General features: G+C 41.5%; 1 pseudogene; it reads right to left on the minus strand.

The window, feature by feature from the left end:
• Positions 1–444: 444 nt before the first annotated feature.
• Positions 445–23,319, minus strand: part of LOC102859330 — a 67,161-nt pseudogene continuing 44,286 nt past the window's right edge.

Raw genomic sequence — 23,319 nt, forward strand, 5'->3', positions numbered from 1 at the left:
TTTGGACATGTTACAAGGAGGGACCAGCCCTTGAAGAGGGACTTCATTTGGGAGGGTGGAGGGACATCGCAGGAGAGGAAGACCCTTGATGAGATGGGTTGATTCCATGACTGGGGTAATATGGGTGGGTGTGTTGGAGACAGTAAGATTAGCAAGGGATAGAGCAAGGTTTAGGGCTGTTGTACATAGGGTCGCTATGAATTGCAAGCGACTCAACGGTACACAACAACATATTTATATATATATTTATGCATATATATACTTTTGTTGTTGTTGTTTGGTATCAAGTCAGTCTCATTGAGGGTCTTCTTCCCTTTCACCGACTTTCTACCTTTCCCAGAATGGACTGACACAGTCAGAAGGACTGACACAGTCTATCAGCTATGGACAAGTGATTTCTTTCTCCCTGACTTAATTAACTTTATTTATGTTATACAAAACCCACTATGTGGTGGCCACAGGTGGAGCCTGGGTTCTCTGCACCGAGACTCTGGTGTGGGTGTTTACAAAATGGTCAGTGCATTCCTGGTAGGGGGATTTGGTGAGCAGTCTCTTTCCAGAGATCTGGGGTCAAATAGCTGTAGGTCTTGGAGATGGAGTGAAGGGTGGCCTTGGCGAAGTTGTTCAGGGTAGCTGTGCAGTCCCTGGCTGAGGTGTGGCAGTCATCAATTCCAGCCATCAGCAGTAGTATCTTGGGCACAGTGCCAAGACAACTTCATTGTTTTGGGGTGCAGGGATCAGATACTCCAACACAAAGCGACAGCATCTGGTCACCTTGCAGGGAATGGTGTAAGGCTTTCTGGTCTTGTTCCCCCAGTAGCCACGCTGCACAAGGACAGTGGAGAGCTTGGCCAGGATAGTGGCCCCACGGAGGACAGTAGCTAGCTCCTTAGAGCACTTAATGCCCAAGCCAACATGGCCAGTAGAGTCTCCAATGGCAACAAAGGCCTTGGACCTAGTCCACTGGCCAGCTCGTGTCTGCTTTTTCACAGGCATGGTTTTCAAGACCTCATCCTTGAGGGGCATCCCCAGGAAGAGGTAATGATCTCAGACTCCTTGACGGCTAGATTTCATCTTCATATCTCTGACCAGATGGCCCAGCTTGGTGATGGGGAGCCACTCGTTATCCTCAGCTGCCCCCCTCACAGCCCTGTCCATGGCCCTGACACCGCAGACCCCTGAAGCCTCTGGGGAAACCACCGCAGGCTCCCATCCCCGGACCCCGGGGGTCTCTGGGCCCTCCCACTGCACCTGTGTCTTCTGCCATTTGATGTTTTCTCAGAGAAGAAGCTGGACTAGTGATTCCCCCCCCCCTTTTTTTCTTATTGTGTACCATCAAATCAGATCTGACTGGCACAGCCTTTCAGTGCTATGGAAAGGTCTCTGACAGGAGACTTTCCCAATACAATTTGTCTTTTAATTTCCTGGCTGCTGGTACCAATAGTGTTGATTGTAGAGCCAAGCAAACTGAAGCTGTTAACAATCTCAGTCCCTTCATGATCTGCAATGATGCTGCCATTTGGCCCAGTGGTGAGAATCTTTGTTTTCTTGACGTTGAGCTTTTCAATCCATACTGAAGGTGCAGTCCTTGACCTTCTGCAGCAAGTACTTCAGGTCCTTCTCAGTTTCAGCAAGCTGGGTTGTGTCATCTGCATAATGCAGATTGTTGATGAGTCTACCTCCAATCCTGATGTCACACTTCTCATAGAGCCCAGCCTCCTGGAAAATCTGTTCTGCATACAGGTTGAAAAGGTATAGAGATAGGACACATCCCTGGCGTACGCCCTTTCCAATTTTGAGCCATGCAGTGTTTCCTTGCTCTGTTCTGATGACTGCCTCCTGGTCCAAGTATAGGTTTCACATAAGCATGAACAAGTGTTCTGGTATTCATACAGAATTAAATTATTCAATCACAAAAGGGTAAATTGTGGTTGTTGTTGTTATGTGCCATCGATTCACTTGCAACTCTTAGCGACCCTATGTACAAAAGCCCTAAACTCTGCTCTGTCCTGTGCCGATCGCACTGTCTCCGATACGCCCACCCCAATTACCCCAGTTACTGAATCAGTCCACCTCGTAGAGGGCCTTACCTGGTGTACACCTTTCCCAATTTTGAACCATGCAGTGTTTCCTTGCTCTGTTCTGATGACGGCCTTTTGGTCCAAGTATAGGTTTTGCATTAGCACAATCAAGTGTTCTGGGATTCTCATTCTTTTCAGAGTCAGCCACAGTTTGTTATGATCCACACAGTCAAACACCTTTACCTAATCAATGAAACACAGATAAGACATTCCTCTGGTATTCCCTGATTTCAGCCAAGATCCATCTAACATTAGCTACAATATCCCTAGTGCCAAGACCTCTTCTAAACGACTGTTCCAGTAGTTTTTGGATAATCTTCAGTAGACTCTTTCTTGCATGTGAAATCAATGATGCTGTTCTGTAGTTTCCACACTCTGTTGGGTCACCCTTCTTTGAGATGGGAACAAATATAGATCTCTTCCAGTCAGTTGGCCAAGTGGTTGTTCTCCAGATTTCTTGGCACAACCTGGTGAGCACGTCCAGAGCAGCATATGTTAGCCGAAATATGTCAATTGGTATACCATCTATTCCTGGGGCCTTATTATTTGCTATTTCCTTCAAAGCAGCCTGAACTTCTTCCTTCATCACCATAGGCTCTTGCTCATATGTTGTTTCATGAAATTCTTCTATGTCTGCCAATTCCTTTCGATACAGTGACTCAGTATATTCTTTCCATCTTCTTTTAATACTTCCTGGATCATTTAATATTCTTCCTAAAGCATCCTTGATTATAGCAAGTCGAGGTTTGAATTTGTTCTTCAGTCCCTTGAGCTTAAGAAATGCTGAGTGAGTTTGGCCTTTTTGATTTTCTGACTCCAACTCTTTGCACATTTCATTGTATAAGGTAATTATTTTATGACCTAAGGAAAAATTTAAGCACAGAAAAAATTGTTCGTACCTGGTTATCTGGCATTGGGAAGGGGAGGGAGTAAAAGGTAATATATATAGACAATATACACTTATTAAAACTGTGAAGAGAAAGACAATGTACAACAAAGTCAGGATGGTACAGAGTGTGCATTAGAATTAATGTGATAAAACAAGATGTATATAAATGATTTAATGAAAAGCCATATGCTTTGGAAACTTTTGCCCAAATCAGAATTTTGAAAAATACCAAAAATTATAAGCAAATAGAATTACTCTTGTTGTGTGCTGTCTCGTCAGAAATAACAAATAGCTGATCGGCCAGTGGGTTTTAAGAGGCAGTTTAATAAAACAGGAGATTGCCCTGACTTCACCTGAGGAGCAGTTGGTAGATTTGAACCATGTACCTTGGGATTGCAGTGCAGCCTCTTACCACTAGTCTACCAGAAGTGGTAGAATAAATATATAAAAACGAAAAGAAAGGTTTACATACAGAAAAATTATTCTTGGATGGTTACTGGGGATAGGAAGGGAGGAAACGCAGAATAAAAATTTGTAAATAGATAATTGGCAGAAGAATGGTGACGGTTAAGACCCTATTCAACATGTGGGTAAACCCAGAAGACCTGTAAATAAAGGGAAGACGGGTTAAAGGAACACTACAAATCTCGTCAGCAGCAGAGACAGGCAGATAGACAAGATATACGGACAGATAGGTGAAAAGCCCTACACCCTCACGCACTCACAGTGTTGGAAGCCTTGATTTCTAAGATTCATAGTGTAAATATCTCCATGTATATAACAGAGCCAACAGGGGGCAATGCTTTGCAAGCTTTTGAATCATAACCAGATACCCCGAGGGAATGTTCTGGGGCTTTGGGGCCTTATCTTGAGGGCATCAAGGTCGGTGTGCATAAACACAGTCCTCAATGTTCTACATGCCCCTTTAGGGCGTCTCCTCTCCATCTCGCTGGGGGCTGGGGTTTTAACAGCCTTGCCCATAGCTATCTGAGGTTCCACTTTTCCGCTCTCCCTGTCTTGAACAAAGAAAAGGAAAGGACAGTAATTATGGACTAACGCAGTTAAAGAGGAAATGGGTCATGGGAACCTCAACTTCCAAAACCTAAAACAAGAAGAGCTAGATGGTGCCTAGCTCCCAGCCCCAATTCCTCTGAAGGGAACCGCCCTAGAAGACCCTGGATACAGTGGGGGACATTTTGAACTAAACTAAAAACCATAATAAAAGGGCATTCTTACTGGTCTGCTAGACACTGGTCAAACTCCTAAGATTTTAGCCTTGTGTCAGTCACCCTTCAAACTTGGAACAAAACTCACCACCCTCCTCTGTGTCTCAATTTTCAACCAAACAGAAGGTAAGACCCGAATGTAACCGGTAACACCATGGACACTCTCACTGAAAAAGTGACAAACTGACTAAGGTCAAAGGGCAGCATTTGCTCGAGGACAAAGCTCAGAAGACAGGAAGCTGTAGGGTAGAAGGATCAGTGGAAATCACTGGGAGAAGGGGGGAAGTGTGATTGCTTCTGGATATGTTGATTAGTGTTTTACAAAATGTGTGTGAATAGTGCATGAGAAATAAGCTTGCTTTGCAAACTTTCAGTCAAATGACGATAAAAAAACAATTCCATCTTTAGTAAAAGATGGATTTCTCCACAAATAAATGTTATCAGGAGAAGCTGTTCCTTGGAAAGAGACATCATGCGTGGGAAGGCAGAGAGAGTCGGCAAAGGGAAGGAAGACCCAGCAATGAACTTGAGTAAGTGGAACAGGAAGAGGACAGTGCAGAGAGGACAGGGTTCCCATCTATTTTTCATAGGGTCACTTTGAGTTGTACTCAACTTGATAGCACATACCACCACCACCACCACCACCACCACATCCCGTCACTGAAAAGCTGATACGGGTATTCTGCAAAGTTTTCAAGAAAATAAAGGAGATAAGAAAACATTCCAGCTTATTTTATGACACTAGCATTATTATTGCTCTATAGTCAAAGAAAGATATGACAAGGAAAAAGTTACAGACCAGCATTTCTTCTCATGAACGTCAGTGCTTTGTTGGTAGGTGCCGGTGCAGCATTAGCGCACTCGTATCGACCATGGGCACAGGAGAATGAAGCCTTTTCCCATCCTGTGTGCAGGGGCCTCACCAATGCAGATGAAAATTCCTCAAGACTAACATAGAAGAGATTCTTGGACAACACAGATCTTAACTCTGAAGGCCTACTTATTTTGTATCTTTTTAAACAAATATATCCATGTTGTTCTGTGATTTGTGACAACTGGGGGGAAAAATACCCCAACCAACCTCATGGATGAATCACATAGTCTAGAAATAAGGAGAGGAAAAAAGGAAAAGAAAAGAATCCATGAATGTATCAAAAATAGATAGGTTGTTGTTATGTGCCATCGAGTCACCTGCAACTCATAGCGACCCTATGTACAATAGCCCTAAACCCTGCTCTATCCTGATATTCTCAATCTTACTGTCTCTGACAAGTTATTTATGTTTAGTCACAAAGATACAGTTTGTGTGTGGATCATACAAGTTATGGATAACGTTCAGAAGAAGGGGTTACCGAGGACACTTCACTGTGCTCATGCAAAACTTAAAGAAACTGTTGTTGGAACAGAACATGAGAATATTGCATACTTTAAAATCAAGAAAAGTATGCATCTGTGTTATATCTTTTCTTCATACCTTTTGAATCTGTATACTAAACAAATAGTTTGAGAAACTGGACTATATTAAAAAAAGGTGACATTATATTTGGAGGAAAAGTCAACAACCTGTGTTATGTAGATGATCCAACTTTACTTGAAGACAGTGAAAAAGACTTAGAGCATCTACTGAAGAAGAACCAAGACGACAGCCTTAATTGGGGTAACATCTCAAAATCCAGAAAACAACATCCTCATCATTGGACCAGCAGGAACATGATGTTGTTGTTGTTGTTATGTGCTGTCGAGTCGCTTGTGATTCATAGCGACCCTGTGTACAACAGCCCTAAACTCTGCTCTGTCCTGTGCCAATCACACTGTCTCTGACACTCCCATCCCAATTATCCCAGTCACTGAATCAATCCACCTCATAGAGGGCCTTCCTCTCCTGCACTGTCCCTCCACCCTCCCAAACATGATGTCCCTCTCTAAGGACCGGTCTCTCCTCACAACATGTCCAAAGACGCGTGTAAGAAAGGCAGGGACAACACTGACACTAAAGTTAACGCCACAATAAGGGATATACCTTTAAATTGCTGGTCTGTCTGATACCTCTCTAAATCTGAACATTCACATTAAGACAGACTAGGAAGAAGGATTGGCCATCCACTTCTGAAATAGCAGGCCTCTGAAAACCCTATGTACAGGAACATGATAAATAGAGAAAAAATGAAGTCAAGAATTCCATTTTCCTTTGAACCACAACCAACAGTTGTGGCAGCAGAAGTCAAGAAATCAAAAGACGTATTTCATGCAGGAAAACTGCTGCCAGCGGCCTCTTCAAAGGACTACAAAGGATGTCAGGGTAGAGACTGAGGGGCACCTGATCAAAGCCATAGTATTTTCAGTGGTTTGTATGAAAGCTGGACATTGAACAAGGACGACTGGCAAAGAATTGCTGTCCTTGAGTTGTGTTGCCAAAGCAGAGTACTGAATATGTCATGGACTGCTAACCAAAGAAAATTGTCTTGGAGGAGAGGCAACCAAGAGTGCTGTTGGTTGGTTTTTTTGTTTTTTGTGGGTTTTTTTTTGGGTGGTGGTGGTGGTGGAGAGTTTCCTTAAAAGGCTGAAAGCAGAAATTCTATATGGCCCAGCTACTCCACTGCTTGGAATACACCCCGAGAAAATGAAAACAAATGGAGACTTGTACACCAATGTTCATAGCAGCATTATTTATCATCGCAAGAACATGGAAACAGCCCCAATGCCCAAGTAAAATGGAATGAATTGAGAAATTATAGTATATTCATATAAAGAGGTACTACACAGCGCACAAGAGCAATGATTTTATAAATCATGATCTAATTTGGGAGGGACTGAACAGCATTATGCTGGGTGAACTAACACAGTCCCATAAGGATAAATATTGTATAAGACCATTATTGTAGAATGAGTATGAGGACCCAAGGAGAGGGGTGGGGGCAGAGGGCTGAGGGTGAGCAGGGGGGGGGGGTGGAGGGATGGAGGTGATAATCATAGGCTTGCACAATTTGATGGGTGGAGGGAGTCAAAAAGATCTGAGGCAAAAAACAATGTATATTAACATTTTAAATAAACCAGTATCATTAAAGTATCTAAATAAAATAATTTGAAAAAGACAGTGAAACATCATCTCACATACTTTGAGAATATTGTCAGGAAGGGTCAGTATTTGCAAAAAGACATTATGGCAGGAAAGACAGAGAGTCAATGAGAGAGGAAGACCCTGAAAGAGAGAGAAACATTGACACAGTGATTGTAACATTGGGTTCAAATATGTTAGAGTTTATGAGCATGGCTTAGGATAAGGCAAGTTCTGACTTATTGTTTGTAGGTTTGCCAAGTGTCCCGGATGACTCGATGGCACACAACAATAATAAAACATACACAAATTTATTCTAAAATGCCAAAATGTATCATGACCTGAGCACACAAATTGATCAGACTACACCTTAACATGAAGGAAACAAATATCTCTTCAATCGGGCCAGTAAATCACAACATGATATGCAGCAAAAGTTGACGTTGCCAAAGATTTCACTTTCCTATGGTCCATAGTCAACACTCATAGACTCAGCAGTCAAGAAAGCAAACTACAAATTGTGTTGGTCACAGCTACTACCAAGGACCGCTTTAAAGTTCTAAAGAGCAAGGATGTCAGTTAAAAGAGTAAGGTGTGCTAGACCCAGTCTTGGTATTTTCAACTGCTTAGTAAGCATCTTGAAGTTGGGCAAAGAATAAAGATCAACGATGAATGTTGTTGTTGTTGTTGTTGATTGCTGTCGAGTTGAGCACGACTCACAGCAACCCTGTGAACAAGAGACCAGAAGCCTTTGTATAAGTATCGTTGTTTCTCAAAGTTCATAGAGCTTCCAGAGGCATGTTGTTTAGGAAGTTGATGCCACTCCTTCCAACAAAGAAGAATAGTATCTTTTGCATTGTTGTGTAGATAGATGAAGAGTACGGAATGAGTGCATCCAGAGTGATCCTCTTACACGATTTGGATATGTTGTTAGGAGGACCCAGTATCTAGAGCGTATCATGCTTGGAAATGGAGAATGTCAAGGAAAGAGAGAAATATTTAAATAGGACTGAGTGCCATAGTGACTAAGACAGAGGGCTGAAATGGAGCAGAGATCTGAGGATCGTATAAGGCCAGGAAGCCTTTCCTTTTCCGGTGCCATAGGACAGCTATGAAGCAGGCTTGACTCATGGCCCCTAACAACAATTACAAAATATTCAAATTTGTCAAAACGTAGGCACGCAAATATTTATAGACTGTTCATGGAGCCATTTGTGGCTGAGAGATGTTTAAACGAATATAAAACCGCAGTATTAAATCATAACTGCATAAAATGAAGTGTGGTGCGTACCCAGGTACAGCCATCATCTCACAGCTCGTGTTGCTGTTCCGTCAACTCAAGGGCTGCCAGCATCCACTTAAAAAGTTATGCGATGCTAATCATCCCTGCGTGCGCAGTTCATCTCACTAGTAAATTGCACATGGCAATAAAAAGTGATCTCTCGTGGGCCTCAAGTGCTTTCCACTCTCTTAAGTGCACACCATAAACCTCGAATGGCACTGTTGGACCCATTCAAAGTGGCACTAGTGGTGTTGGAAGTGTTCCCATGAAACAGAAAATCCCGGAGACTACACGAAAACGTGGAATTGTTGCATATGGACCATAGACTGAGATCTGCCGCTGTGGTTACCCACTGTTCCAGGAAAAATGAATCTGGTGTAAGGACTGCCATCTAAAAAGAAAGACAGACAAGCAAATCCATCAAGTTGTTGCCACAGTTAGTTACATCAGCAGCCACAAAAGTCCCTCACTGTTTGAAAAGTATCTTTTTATATCCTATTGAAAATGTGAGTCAGCAGCATGAGAGATGTCAGTACTGATGTCAGATGAATCTTGGATGAAAATAGAGAATAGCAGCAGGATGTCACTTTGTGTTCTCCTGTCTATGCAAATGCTTTCACTGTGGAGGCCATAACAAACTATGACAGTCATTGAGAAGAATGGGAATCCCAGAACCTGTTCTTATACCTGGCCACGAAGCTGTGGTTTGAACAGAGTATGGCAACACTGCATGGTCTAAAATCAGGAAAGGTGTGCATCAGGGTTGTATCCTTTCTTCATACCTACTCAATTGTATGCTGAACAAATCAGTAGAGAAGTTGTATTCTATGAGGAAGAATGAGACATCAGGATCAGAGTAAGACTCATCAACAATGTGCATCAAGCAGACGACACAACTCGCTTGCTGAAAGTTAGGAGGACTAGAAGCCCTTACTGCAGAGGATCAAGGACTGCAGCCCTCAATATGGATTACATCTTAACTTCAAGAAACAAAATCCTCACCACTGGACCAATAGGCAACATCATGATAAGTGGAGAAATGATTGAAATGATCAACAATTTCATTTTACTTGGATCCACCATCAACACCCTTGGTACCAATAGTCAGGATATCAGAAGGTATATTGCACTGGACAAGTCTGCTGTCAAGGACTTATCCACATTACCGATGAGCAATGATGTCAGTTTGAAGACTAGGGTACACTCAATCCAAACTTTGCTATGAAGCTGAAAGTTGGACAATGAATAAAGATGACAGAAAAAGAATCAATGCCTTTGAGTTATGGTGTTGGAGAAGAGTGTTGAATATCCCAAAGACTGCCAAAAAGATAAGCTTGTGTTGGAAAAGGTACAGGCAGGGTACCCATTTGAGGCAAATATTAGGAAACTTTGTTTCACATACTTTAGACTTGTTAGGAGGGTCCAGTCCTTGGAAAAAGCCATCATGCTTGGAAAGGTCGAGGGTCAGTGAAGGAGGGGGCGACCTTCAGTGAGGTGTATAGACACAGTGACTGGAAAGGTGGACTCGAGAAGGTTAGAGATAGTCAAGATGGACAGAGTTCAGGTGTATTGTTCATAGGGTTACTGTTAGTCGTGGTCAACTTGATGGCACTTGACAACGATGAAAATTTCATGTATTAATTAATCATGTTTGCAGATATATTTTTGGTCAACAGTAGATGATTTCTGGTTAAGTGTTGTGAATAAAAAATTTTGCATGACTTTTCAAATGCAAGGTGAAGGTCAATGCCCCTGTCTCCTGTGTTGTCCAACAGTCAGCAATACAAAAATCAGCTGTACTTATGTATACTTGCAATGAACAAAGAGAGAATGAAATTACATTAGAAAAAAAATATTTAGGAATGAAAATAATAAAAATGCAAGTCTTGCACTATGAGCACTGAAAAAAGGGAGATTTTTTTAATCTGAACAAATTGAGACACATTTAATAATCACAGACTAGAAAACATGATTAAGATAGCATTTTTCCTCAATTGACCTATAGAGTTTGATTTCTTGATTGCTACTTCCATGGATATAAAATAAAATTCAACACAATTCCAACTTTTTCTCCATTTATTATGCACATTGTTTGCCCAGTTGTGACGGTTCTCGTTTCCTTGTGCTGAGGTGAGATCCGTACTGAAGGCTATGGACTTGAGATTCATCAGAACCTGCATCAAACCTTCATTTTCTGCAAGCTTGCTGTGCCATTTGTGTACTGGTGGCTGCTGCTGAATCCTCCTCCAAACCTGATGCCGCATTCTCTTTAACATACTCTAGTTCCCTAGATTACTTGTGAAACATAAAAGATTGAATAAAAAAAAATAGACAATCCTAAAACAAACATTTTGCAACTTGTCTTTTGATCTCCTAACTGCTGTTGCCAAGAGTATTGATTATGGATCTGAGCAAGTTGAAATAATTAACAACCTCAATCCTTTCACCGTCTATCACGATTCTGCCTATTGGCCCGGTGGTGGGAATCTTGGTTTTCCTGTTGTTGAGCTTCAATCCATATTGAAGGCTTCAGTCCTTGACCTTCTTCATGAAACACTTCATGATCTCCATTTCAGCGAGCAAGGTTGGGTCATCCGCATAACGCAGGTTGTTGATGAGTCTTCCTCCAAACCTGATGCCACATTCTTCTTCATGAAGTCCAGACTCTATTCTGCATATAGATTGAAAAGGTATGCAGAAAGGATGCATCCCTGTTGCACTCCTTTCTTGACTTTGAACCATGCCCTGTTCCCTTGCACTCTTCACAGGGAAGCTTCCTGATCTATGCATGTGTTGGTTTTAAGTAAGAAGATGGAAGGAGTACACAGAGTCACTGTACCAAAAAGAACTGGCCCACACAGAAGTACTTCATAAAATCACTTATGTTCAATTGGCAATGGTAATGAAGGAGGAAGTTCAAGCTACCCTGAAGGAATTGGCAAAAATAAGACCCCAGGAATTGATGGCATACCAATAGACATATTTTAACAAACAGATGCAGCCCTGGATGTGTCCATCAGACTTTGTCAATAAATCTGGAGGACAGCCACCTGGCCAACTGACTGGGCGAGATCCATATTTATTCCAATTCCAAAAAAAGGTGATCCAACAGAGTGTGGAAATTATCGAATGATATCATTAATATCACACACATGCAAAATCCTGCTGAAGATTATCCAAAAGTGACTAAAACAGGACATAGAGAACTACCAAAACATAAGCTGGGTTTATCAAGACACTAGGGACTTCATTGCCAATGTCAGATGGATGTTGGCTGAAAGCAGAGAATACCAGAGGAATATCTATCTGTGTTTCATTGACTATGCAAAGACATTTGAGTGAGTGGATCACAACAAACTGTGGCTAATCTTGAGAAGAAAGGGAATCCCAGGACACCTGATTGTGCTCATATGAAACTTATACTTAGGAGGCAGTCATCAGACCAGAGCAAGGAAATACTACTGCATGGTTCTAAATCAGAAAAGGAATGCATCAGGGATGCGTCCTATTTCTTTACCTCTTTAATCTATATGCAGAACAGATCATTTGAGAAGCTGAATTTTATGAAGAAGAATGTGGCATCAGGATTGGAAGAAGATTCATCGATAACCTGCATTATTCAGGTGACACAACCTTACTTGCTGAAACTGAGAAAAGCTTGAAGCCTTTGCTGCAGAGGGTTGCAGAATGTAGTTTATAATACGGACTGCAGCTCAACATCAAGAAAATAAAGATTCTCACCACTGGGTCATTTAGCAGCATTGTGATAGATGGAGAAGATATTGAAATTGCTAACAATTTCACCTTGCTCAGATCCACAATCAACACTTTTGGTACCAGCAGTCAGGAAATCAAAAGGCATTAGAAAAATCTGCTGTCAGGTACCTCTCCAGAGTGCTGAAGAGCACAGTTTAGAAACTAAGGTGCACATGGTCTAGGCCATGGTCTTCGCAATTACTTGCTATGCATCAGAGATCTGATCAAAGACCAAAGATGAGACAAGAAGAACTGATGCCTTTGAGTTGTGGTGCTGGAGAAGAGTGTTAAAATACCATAGGCTGCCATGAGAACTGATAGGTCTGTTCTGGAGAGGCTGAAACCAAGCTGTTCCTTGGAGGCAAGGATTTTGAGACTCCATCTCACATACTTTGGGCATGTAGCCAGGAGGGACCAGCTTTTGGAGAAGAATATCATGCTTGGTAGGGTAGAAGGTCAGTGCAGGAGAGGAAGACCCCAAATGAGATAGAGTGACACCATAATTGGGGAAATGAGAGTAGGTGTGTCAGAGACAGTGAGGTTGGCTCGGGATAGTAGGAGCAGGGTTCAGAGTCATTGTGCACAGGGTCACTATGAATCATAGTTGACCTGATGGCATATAACAACAGCAAAAAGCACAGTCAAATGTTCTGAGATTCCTGTTCTTCTCAATGTTAGCCACAAGTTTTTTGCAATCACAACTCTAACTGTTGTTGTTGTTGTGTACCATCAAGACAGAACCGGTCCATAACTGACCCTCCGCGAAATTTTCAGAGGCAACTGTTCACGTGGGAGGAGATTGCCCATCCTTCTCCCATGGAACAGCTGGTGGATTTGAACCATATGCCTTTGGGAGTGCAGCACAGCTTCTTACCACTAGGCCACCAGAGCTCCCTATATATGAGTAATCAATGATGTGTTCCACAGTGTGTCCTTGGTCTTATTCTCACTCATTATAATAAGCCTTTCTACCACCTTACCACATGCCATAATTGTGTTCCTCTATACTAAGTCTGGTAAAGTTCTCATCTTCAATCACCACTTGGATTTTTTTAAAGATATTTGCAATGAATAAAAATTTCTATCATGTCTGGCTTTGTTTCTATTGCAAAAGTAAGAATTTTCAGTGAAAACTTGTTCTTTGTTTCCAACTTTTGCGATCTGATCACTAGCTTTTTTCTTTAATTCTTAGAAATTTTTCGCTGCAGACGTTGGCAGAATTCCTAGACTACTTCTCCTTTGCCTTTAGTGGTTGATGCTTTTAGTTGAATATTATATCAACAGGTCTTCCTTTTATGCCTACAGCTATTACCCTATCATGACCAGCATTATATTTCAAAATAGGTCTTGAAACATCCTTTTTGATGATGAATTGTGACACCATTCTCTTCAGTTTGTCACCCTGGCATATGATTGTCTGATTCAGGATGTTCAATTTCCTTTTGGTGGTGGCGAAAAGGCATTCAACTGTATGAGTCATAATAAATTATGAGTAACAATGAGAATAATGGGGATTTCAGAACACTTAATCCTGTTCATGAGAAACAAAGAAGCAGCCGTTTGAACGGAATGGAAGAACACTGCACAGTTTAGAATCAGGAAAGGCATGCATCAGGATACCCTTTCTCCTATTCAATATCTATGCTGCAAAAGTAATCAAGAAGCTAAACTATAGGAAAAACAATGTGACATTAGGGTTGTAGTATTATACAACCTTACTTGCAAAAAGTGAGGCCAGATTTAAGGCACTAAAGAAGTAGTTCAAAGACTACAGGCTTCAATGTGAATTACAACCCAACGTCAAGAAACAACAAATCCTCAGCACTGAACCAAAAGACAACATTAGGATAGATAGAAGGAAAAACTAAAGTTGTCAACAAATTCATTTTACCTGCATCCACAAACAGCCCCCATGAAAACAGCAGTCAAGAAATAAAAAGATTGGCCTATCAGCAAGAATCTGCACTGCAATCCCAGAGGTGTGTGGTTCGAATCCATCAGATGCTACTGGGGAAGGAGGGACAATCAACTCTTGTAACAGATCCAATTTGACAGTGTGCACGGATGCACACACACACACACACACAAATTTTAAAAAACTTCAAAAAATAAAAAGACATGTTGTGTCAGTCAAATATACTATCAAGAAGTTCTTTAAAGTGCTTGATAGCAAGGGTGTCACTTTAAGGAGTAAGGTGTGTCTGATCCAAGTAATTATATTTTCCATTGCTTTCTATTCATATGTTGTTGTTGCTGTTGTTATGTGCCATCGAGTTGCTTGCAACTCATAGTGACCCTATGTACAACAGCCCTAAACCTTGCTCTGTCCTATGCCAATCGTACCGTCTCTGACACACCTATCCCAATTACCCCAGTCATTGAATCAATCCATCTCATAGAGGGTTTTCCCCTCCTGCGCTGTCCCTCCACCCTACCAAACATGATGTCTCTCTCCAAGGACCTGTCCCTCTTTGCAACGTGTCCAAAGTATGTTAGACGGAGCCTTAGAATCCTTGCCTCCAAGGAGCGGCCTGGTTTGACCCTTTCCAGGATGAATCTGTTTGTTTTCCTGGCAGTCCATGGTACATTCAGTACTCTTCTCCAGCCCCACAGCTCAAAGGCATCAATTCTCCTTCTATCCTCCTTAGTCATTGTCCAACTCTCTGATGCATAACAAGTGATAGCAGAGACCATGGCCTGTATCAGGCACACCTTAGTCTCCAAAAGAGACACCATTGCTCTTCAGTACTTTGGAGAGGTCCCTAACAGCAGACTTTCCTATGGCAATATGTCTTCTAATTTCCTGGCTGCTGGTGCCGAGAGTGTTGACTGTGGAGCCAAGCGAACTGAAGCTGTGAACAATCTCTTCACCATCCATCCTGATGCTGCCAATTGGCCCAATGGTGAGAATCTTTGTCTTCTTGACATTGAGCCTCAATCCATATTGGAGGCTGCAGTCCTTGACCCTCTGCAGCAGGCACTTCAGGACCTCTTCAGTTTCAGCAAGCAGGGTTGTGTCATCCGCATAACGCAGATTGTTGATAGATCTTCCACCAATCTTGACCCCACATTTCTCCTCATAGAGCCCAGCCTCCCGGATAATCTGTTCTGCATACAGGTTGAAAAGGTATGGAGATAGGATGCATCCCTTTTCATATGAAAGTTGAATAATCAATATGGAAGATTGAAGATGGTTTGAATTTGAATTTCACTGTGATGAAGAGTGTTGCGTTCACCACCATGGACTGCCAAAAGACCAAACACATTTGTCCTGGGATCACGACAACCAGAGTGCTCTATGGAGACAAGAATGGCAAAAATGTGTCTCATGCACATTGAGCGTGCTGTCAAGAGGCACCAGGCATTGGAAAAAGACATCATGCTTGGAAAAGGGAGGGTCAGGGGAAAAGAGGAAGACCTTTAATGAGAAGGGTTAACACTGTGACTGCAATAGTGGGCTTGAGCGTTGCAGGGATTGTGGAGATGGCACAGGTTAGGGAAAGATTTCAAACTGTTGTTTATACGATTGTTGTGAGTCTTAGTTGGCTTACTGGCACCTAACAAAAATATCAGAACTTCTGCATCCTATTTCATTTTAAGCAGCTTCTTATTTTCCTCGACTCACACTTTGTACATTTAAAACTGCAATTGTTGATGAGTGGTTCTAGCTGTTACTTCTCATTTTTCCCTGTGCTAAATAAGCCAATGGAGGTTCTTAACTGGCTGAAAGCTGTACTCCGTTTATGTCATTAAGGTAAATGACTTTATATGAGCAGAGAGCACCAGAGGAGTGTCTATCTGTTTCACTGACTACGCAAAGACAATTGACTGTGTGGATTACAATAAATTGTGGCTAACCTTTAGGAAATTGGGTATCTCAGAAAACTTGATCGTGCTTATACGAAATCTGTACTTGGACCAGAAAGCAATCCTCAAAACAGAGCAAGAAAACACCGCATGCTTCAAAATAAGGAAAGGAGTGCATCAGGGATGCATCCTGTCCCCATCCTTTCTGGATCTGTATACAGAACAGAGCATTCAGGAGACAGGACTTTATGAGGAAGACTGCGGCACCAAATTGAAGGAAGACTCATTAATAACCTACAATATGCTGATGATACGACTTTGCTTGAGGAAACTGAAGTAGACCTGAAGCACTTGCTGCAAAAAGCCAAGGGCTAATCTTCAATATTGATTGAAGCTCGATATCAAGAAGACAAAGATTCTCACCACCGGGCCAATTGGCAGCACCATAATAGATGAAGAAGACGTTGAGGTTGTTAGCAATTACAGCTTGCTCAGCTCCACAATCAACACTCTTAACACCAGCAGTCAGGAAATCAAAAGATTAATTGCATTGGGAAAATCTGCTGTCATGGACCTCTCCATAGTGCTGAAGAGCAATAATGTCAGTCTACATACAAAGGTGCACCTAATCCAAGTCATGGTCTTCTCAATTACTTGTTATGCTTCAGAGAGTTGGACAATGACTATGGATGACAAAAGAAGAATAGATGCCTTCGAGTTGTGGTGCTGGAGAAGAGTCTTGAACATACCATGGACTGCCAAGAAAACAAAGCAGTCTATCTTGGAGAGGGTGAAACCAAGTCTCTCCTTAGAAAGTAGGATTTTGAATCTCTGCCTCACTTACATTGGGCATGTGGCCAGGAGAGATCAGTCCTTGGAGAAGAACATCATACTCAGAAGTGTAAAGGGACAGCGCAAGAGAGGAAGACCTTGGATGAGATAGATTGATACAGTGACTGGGACAATGGGGGTTAGTGTGTCAGAGTTAGTGAGACTGGCTCAGGGTCTCAGAGAAACCTGAGAGGAAAGGGTTCAGAGCTGCTGTACATAGGGTCGCTATGCATTACAGACAACTCAACCAATAACATTCTATGACAGGTTTGGAAGCACAAGTGGCATCCACTTCCTAAACAACATGCCTCTGGTAACTCTATGAACTTGGATAAATGTTGATAATTATAGAGGGGCTTTAGGTCTTTTGTTTATAGGGTCACTATAAGTAGGGCTCTACTCGAAGGTATCAACAACAACAATAAACTATGCATATCATGGTTTTTTTTATCATATATTTTTTGCTGCTGTGGTTATTTGCTTGCTGTTGAGTAAGAACTGACCCATAGCTGACCCTCCAGCAGGTTTTCAAGAGACAGTTAAATGCACAGGAGGAGATTGCCCATCCTTCTCCCATGGGACAAACTAATTTAGGAAGCAGTGTTCCCTAGTCATACTCGGACTATCTTATCACCTGACACTACAGCAAACAGTCTCTGAACAGTTTCAGTTTTGAAACTAGGAGCACCTGATCCAGAACGTGGTCTTCTCAATTGCTTGCTATACATCTGAGAGCTGGACCATGGATAAAGATGGCAGAAAAAGAATCAATGTCTTTGAGCTGTGGTGCTAGAGAAGAGTACTGAACATACCATGGACTGCCAAGAGTACAAACAGGTTTGTCTGGAGAGAGTGAAACTAGGTTGCTCCTTGGAGACAAGGTTCTTAAAGCTCCATCTCACATACTTTGAGCATGTTGCCAGGAGGGACCAGTCTGTGGAGAAGGACATCATGCTTGGAAGGGTGGAGGGACAGTGAAGGAGAAGAAGACCCTGGATGGGATGGTTTGGCGCAGTGGCTGTGGCAATGGGGTCAGTTGTGTCAGAGACAGGTTGGCTCAGGACAGCACAAGGTTCAGAGTCATTGTTCATAGGGTCACCATGAGTTGTACTCGACTCAACAGCACATAACAACAACAAAAATATCAGATACTGCTCCACTGTTAATTGCAGGGTATTTAAAGATCCATTTAAAAGTGAATATCCAAATTGAGGTACATTCATACAATGGAATACCATGCAACACACAGGAGCAAAGATTTTATAAATTATTACCTAACTTGGGAGGGACTGGAGAGCATTATGCTGAGTGAACTAACTCAGTCTCACAAGGACAAACACTGTAGAAAACTGTTATTGAAGAATGAATATAAGGGTTGGGGGGTGGTGGGAGAGTGGAAGTAGAGGGCTGAGGATGGGTGGAGGGGTATTAATCATAGGGTTGCACAGTTCAATGGGTAAGGTGGTGAAGGAAATGGGGAATATCTTGTGTGAAAAACTATTTGAACTTTGTAAAAAAAAAAAGAGTATTGGTCTTAGAATTAGCTGTTAAAGTGACCTCTGGGTCAAACTTCGTATCCATAAGTACAAGAATATTTCTCAATCTTTCACTGTACATAAAATACTGTTAACATTTTAATAATATATAAAATATAGTTAATGATGCCTCCTTTGCTACCTCATACTTTAAAGAGTAAATAAAAATGTATTTGTGTGAAAAAAAGTGGATGTCCAATATGCAAAGATGGTTCAACATAAGAAAAACAATAAACATAACTCACCATATTAACAAAGTAAATAACAAGAACCATATGATCTTAGAAATTGATGCAGAAAAGTCATTTGACAAAATCTAACACTACTTTCTGATAAAGACACTCAGTAAAATTGGAATAGAAAGGAATTTCTTCAATGTAGTGAAAAGTATATATGCAAAACCAAGAGCCAACATCATACTCAGGGGAGAAAGATTGAAAGAATTTTCCTTGTGAACAGGGACCAGGCAAAGATGCCCACTGTCACCACTTCTATTCAATATTTTAGTGGAAGTGCTTGCTAGGGTAATACAACAAGAGAAGGACATAAAAGACATCCGGATAGGCAAAAATATGGTTAAATTATTGCTATATGCAGATGACATGATAGTGTACACAGAAAATGTCAAAGACACAACAAAAAACTGTTAGAGTTAGTAGATCAATTTAGTAGAAGAGCAGGATATAAGCTCAATATCTAAAAATCAGTAGGATTCCTCCAGAGTAACAGAGAACTCAGTGAAGGAAACCAAGAAAGCGATATCATTTACAATAGCCAACTACAAATTGAGATATTTGGGAGTGAATCTAACTAGAGATACAAAAGACCTATACAAAGAAAACTACAGAACATTTCTGCAAGACATAATAAAAGACCTAAAGAAATGGGCAAAATGTGCCCTGTTCTTAGATAGGAAAACTCAATATTGTGAAAATGACAATCGTACCAAAAGCAATCTACATGTTCAATGCAATCCCAACCCAGATACTAAATTCATTTTTCAAGAAGATCAAAAGGAAGTCATCAAATTTATTTGGAGAGGCAAGAGACCTCAAATTAGCAAAACACTTTGAGAAACAAAAATGAAGCGGTAGGCATAGTATTCCCTGACCTCAAAACCTACTACACAGTGAAAATAACCAAAACAGCATAGTATTGGTATAATGATAGGCACATACTCCAATGGAAAAGAACCCAGAAATAGACTAAGCTATATATCTATGGTCATCTGATACTTGACCTGGAAATAAAACCTATCAAATGGGGAAATGACAACCACTTCAACAAACGGTGCTGGCAAAAGTTGAAACAGGATCCACATCTCACACTATACACAAAAATCAACTCAAGGTGGATCAGAAACCTGGGAGTAAAGCCCATAACCATAAAGTTCATAAGAGACAAACTGGAATTAAGCTTAAATGGCCTCGTCTATGGTATAGAGGGACTGTCAAATACAGCCAGAAATGCACAGTCTGAAGAGGATGAAATTTATGAATGGGACCTTCTAAAGATTAAATTCCTGTGCTCATCAAAACCTTTTTACAACAAGGTGAAAAGAAAACCTACTGACTGGGAGCAAGTATTCGGCAATACCATCTCAGACAAGGGTCTCATAACAAAAGTTTACAGAATACTCCTGACCTCCACAAGAAAAAGACCGATAGCCAAATTACAAAATGGGCAAAAGATACGGAAAGAATTTTTACAGAGGAAGATATTTGAACGGCCTACAGACACATGAGGAAATTCACAAAATCACCAGCAATAAAAGAGATACAAATAAAAAACACAATGAGATATCATCTCAGTTCAGTAACAGTGGCAAAGATTAACAGGACAGCAAGTAATAAATACTGGAGAGGATGTGGTGAGATAGGAGCTATTATACATTGTTGATGGGACGATTGTAAGGTCATACAACCATTCTGGAAGGCAGTTTGTCACTTCCTCAAAAGGCTGAACATAAAAATTCCATGTGACCCAGCTCTTCCATTGCTTGAAATATACCCCGAGAAAATGAGAACTGAGGCACAAACAGAGACTTATACACCAATGTTGATAGCAGTATTATTCATCATTGCAAGAATACGGAAACAGCCCAAATGTCCCACCGCAGATTATTCGATTGAGAAATTATGGTATAATCAGACAATGGAATACAACACAGCACGCGGGAACAATAATTTTGTAAATTACTACCTAACTTGGGAGGGACTGGAGAACATTATGTTGAATTAACTATCTCAGTCCCATAAAGATAAATACTGTATAAAACCATTATTGTAGAATGAGTATGAGGTTCCAAGGGGGGATGGGGGATGCACAGGGGTGAGGATGGGTGGAGGGGTGATATTAATCATAGGTCGCACAGTTTGATGAGTCTGGGGGGTAAAGGAAATGGGAAAGATCTGATATAAAAAACAATATATTAGACCTTTGTAAATAAATCAGTATAAAAGAAAAAAACAGTAATTACGTATAATACAGTGGATATGAATGACTGTGTGAAACACAATGTAAATGATTGTAGAAAACACAATATACATGAAAGAAACAATGTAAAAATAATTATGTATTTATGTATGTATATTACTTATTTATGTAAATAAAGAATTTTTTTCTTAAAAAAAAGTGGATGTCCAAGCCTGATTTCACCCTTTCTTATGAAAGAATTTCCATTGAAATTTGTCCACAGTGAATATTTTGAATATTGGTGGCACAGCTTTCAGCATCCCAGCAACAGAGCCACCAAAGTACAGCCACGTGACAAAGGAATGGAGCCTCGGGGTGTGTCTTAGAGAAACACCAGGCTGTTTCATGAATAGACATGTGCATACCCATGTTCACTGCAGCCTCACTCGTGGTAGCGAAAAGAAGAAAACAGCTGGAGTACCCATCAATGCATGAGTGAACAAACAATGTAAAATATATCCACACCGTAGTCTAGTACTCAACATTAAAGAATGATGGTGAATCCATGAATGAGCTCACAACACAAACGAGCCGGAGGATGTTGTTTTGAGTGGTTGAGAGGACAAATATTGTAGGAGATCACTATTAGAAAAAGTCACAGGAAGATTCACACACAAATCAAAATTCCTTGATGGTTGTTATGGATACTATGGAGAGGGAGGAAGGAAAATCACTAAGTAGTAGACATGAACAGGCAGGCCTGGAATTTATCTGCACTTTGTTATATTGTGTTTGCAGATGTTGTCGTTGTTGTTATGTGCCGTCGAGTCATTTGCGACTCATAGTGACCCTAAACAACCCTAAACCCTGCTCTGTCCTGTGCCAATCGCACTGCCTCTGACACACCCATCCCGATTACCCCAGTCACTGAATCAATCTACCTCATAGAGGGTCTTCCCCTCCTGCGCTGTCCCTCTACCCTCCCAAGCATGATGTCCCTCTCCAAGGACCCGTCCCTCCTTGCAACATGCCCAAAGTATGTCAGACGAAGCCCCAGAATCCTTGCCCCCAAGGAGTTGCTTGGTTGAATCCTCTCCAGGATGAATCTGTTTGTTTTTATGGCAGTCCATGGAACATTCAATACTCTTCTCCAGCACCACAGCTCAAAGGCATCAATTCTCCTTCTGTCCTCCCTAGTCATTGTCCAACTCTCTGATGCATAACAAGTGATTGCAAAAACCATGGCCTGTATCAGGTGCACCTTAGTCTCCAGAGAGACACCATTGCTCTTGAGTACTTTAGAGAGGTCCCTAACAGCAGACTTTCCCATCGCAATTCATTTTTTGATTTCCTGCCAAGACTGTTGACCGTGGAGCCAAGCAAACTGAAGCTGTGAACAATCTCAATTTCTTCGCCATCCATCCTGATGCTACCAATTGGTCCAGTGGTGAGAATCTTTGTCTTCTTGACATTGAACCTCAGTCCATACTGAAGGCTGTAATCCTTGACCCTCTGCAGCAAGTGCATGAGGTCCTCCTCAGTTTCAGCAAGCAGGGTTGTGTCATCTGCATAATGCAGACTGTTTGCAGATACTGTGTTTTTTAATTTCTTTAAATTTGAGTATTTGTATCATTGAGTCAGATCCAACTCATAGGTGACCCTCCAGTGGGTTTCAGAGGCAATTCATTACACTGGAGGAGATTGCCCATCTTTCTCAAGCAGAGTAGCTGGTGGCCTTGAACACCATGCCTTTGGGATTGCAGTGCTGCTTCTTGCTACTAGGCCACCAGAGATGCATTACATTTGAGTGTTTGTTATAGTCTGTATTATACAAGATGTTTGGCACCATATTTTCAACAGATGTTGGTCTCTTTGTTAAGTTTTTGTAATTCTCACAATGTTTCAAACGTTTTCATTAGTATGTTAACTTTTATGGTAATACAAGATCAGTGATCTTTGTTGTTACTATTGTTAATTGTTGGGGAGCAGCACGAACTATGTCCTCCTAACACGTGAACATAATGAATGAACCCACACTGTTCCCCCATCTCCCTTGGTCTCCTCTACCCATCCCTATTCCCTACGGCACGACCGTATTGAAACGAGACCAATTAATAACCTTGCTGTGACCGCTAAGGGTTCCAGTGATAGGAAGAGTTCAGGTCTCTCACTTGAAATCACCAGCTGGAGCTGATTAAACTTGATGAGGAAGGTGAGATAAGCCTCCCGGGCCAAACAGCCAAGCTGTGAATGCAAAAGGAAGTTCATGCAGGAAATGAGAAGTGCTACTCCAGTGAGCTCACTGATAAGAAAGCCAACAGGATCCTTGCTGATCGGGAGAAAGTTCCAGGGGTCTGCCTAGAAGAGCGAACGGGCCACAACAGCCTCTTAAGGCGAAGGCTAATCCAGAGCAAAGCCCCAACTCTCTTCGATTCCGTGAAG

Source organism: Elephantulus edwardii, unplaced genomic scaffold (genome assembly GCF_000299155.1).
Source record: "Elephantulus edwardii isolate Elephantulus edwardi_28Jun2011 unplaced genomic scaffold, EleEdw1.0 scaffold00002, whole genome shotgun sequence".
Classification (NCBI taxonomy): Eukaryota; Metazoa; Chordata; class Mammalia; order Macroscelidea; family Macroscelididae; genus Elephantulus; species Elephantulus edwardii.